Source organism: Aethalodelphis obliquidens, unplaced genomic scaffold (assembly GCF_003676395.1).
Source record: "Aethalodelphis obliquidens isolate GAN/ISIS:26980383/991018 unplaced genomic scaffold, ASM367639v1 scaffold61, whole genome shotgun sequence".
Lineage (NCBI taxonomy): Eukaryota > Metazoa > Chordata > Mammalia > Artiodactyla > Delphinidae > Aethalodelphis > Aethalodelphis obliquidens.
The window spans coordinates 4,067,996-4,070,208 of record NW_020838005.1 but is presented as its reverse complement, the minus strand read 5'-3'; positions in this window follow the sequence as shown (position 1 = coordinate 4,070,208).

Sequence of the window (2,213 nt, the reverse complement as noted above, 5' to 3'; positions counted from 1 at the left end):
AGAATTTTTCTTGGCCCCATGCTATAGAAATATAGGAACAGGAGGATGGGGGAATTGTTCAGGCCTAAGAGAAGGCTCTCTTCGATTTTCTGCAACCACATACCACTGAATTTGCTGACCTGGGGATCCTGGCGTCTGTGTCCTAGGGTGGAGCTGCCTGGACCAGCCCATCAACCACGGGCAGGGAGAGAGACCTGGAAGGAGGAGAGTAAGTGGGGGCAGGGGGTGGGATCTTGTCCGAGTGATGAAGTATGTGAATGAGAGTTGACTGGAACCAGGCATCAGCACTAGGGTGGCCATGCCATTGACGCAGCTGGACTGTGTGGCTCTAGCCCTGTGCCAACACCCCACGCCTCTAGGCACATTTTGGAGGGCATTTTGGGAAGCCGAGCAGCTGCCCACCTGACAAAAATGCTCCACTGCTCCTCTGGGTCTGGGGGAATCCGAGGCCGGGCAGGTGAGTCTGAGCTGGCCTCCGTGGGACTCGAAGCACCCCCTGCCCCAGCACTGAATCTCAGCACTGTCCAAAGAGGTACATGGTTGGAGCTTCTTGGACCCAGTGGGATACCTTGAAGAGAAAACCAGGGTGGCATGCAGCCCAAGTGGGTGTGTGGAGGCCACAGCACCTGGGCAGGAGGCCAGGCCCTTGTCCAGTCCTGCTTCTTCCTGGCCTGGTCACTTATTCCGCTTCCCTGGGCCCCAGTTACTCTAGGTCTTGAATAGGGTCCAGAAACCTTTTGTAAAATCTTCTCAGGTGACTCTGATAATCACACAGGTTAGAAACCATGAACTCATCCAAATGGTCAATAATCTTCTGACTTTGGTTTTTGGAATCTGCTCCTGCCTGATCTTTTGCTTTTCTCTGAACTGTGTTCATTTAATTAAAAAAAAAAATGTGTGTATATATGTGTGTGTGTGTGTGTATACACACACACACACACACACATATATATATACACACACAAACTATATACATATATACACACACATATATATATATATACATACACACACACACGCACACACACGCACACACACATATATATATGTGGATGGATAGGAAGTGTTCATTCAAGGGGGGAAGAAAGGAAAACTGACATTTCTTGAGGAGAGAGTCTGTTCTGTGCTGGGTACTTTACCAACGTCCTCTCTGTGTTGCCTGCCCAAAGACAACTGTAGACTATAGACGTACTTTCAAGCAACTTGCCTTTCTCCCTTTTCCTGACTCTGAAATGCAAGGGCTACTCCGCTAGGGATCTCCTCACATTCTAAGAGGGAGAAGTGAGAATGGGAACTCACATCTATTTTTCAGTCTTTTATTAACATTTAATTTTTTAATGCTAAAACAATGTATAAAGGGAATATCTGTATGTGTTTTTTTAAGTCCGTAATGAAAAATAGTGAGAGTTTATCTCTCGCCACATTCCAAAAATTGTCCCCCTACCCATTGCCCAGACAACCACTTTCACCCACTTCTTTTGGTAGTTATCCCTATAATATAAAACTTATATGCTAACAAACACTGCATTTTCCTCAATGTATCAGTTTTAGGCATAGTATATTTACTGACTTTTCTGTTATGATAGTATGTGAAGTATTAGCTTTCTCATTGCCACCTCCACCTGTTGTCTCCCCATCCTCTCCATATGGTTGAATCACTATTTTTTTTTAAATTTTTAAAAATTAATTAATTTTATTTTTGGCTGTGTTGGGTCTTCATTGCTGCGTGCAGGCTTCTCATTGCGGTGGCTTCTCTTGTTGCAGAGCACGGGCTCTAGGCACTCGGGCTTCAGTAGTTGTGATGCACGGCTCATTTGCTCAGTGGCATGTGGGATCTGCCTGGACTAGGGCTCAAACCCATGTCCCCTGTATTGGCAGGAGGATTCTTAACCACTGTGCCACCAGGAAAGCCCTGCCATTTTTAAATTTTATATCTGTAATCAGGGTTTACATCATTAAGACTTATATAAATATTGTTTATGACAAAAGTCAAGTAGCACACTATGAATGCATTCTCTTTCCTGTATAGTTTTTCATTTTTCCTGGGGTTATTAATTGCTCTTCTTTTTATTTGCATAATTTTCTGTACTTCTTTTGAGGAGCTTCATTTTGAAATCTACAATATCATTTTTGTTATCAAGTCTATGTTTTTTCTAGAGAGCTCCTTTTGAAAGTCCTTCATTCTTCTCCTAAGTCCGCTCTAGAGTAACCTC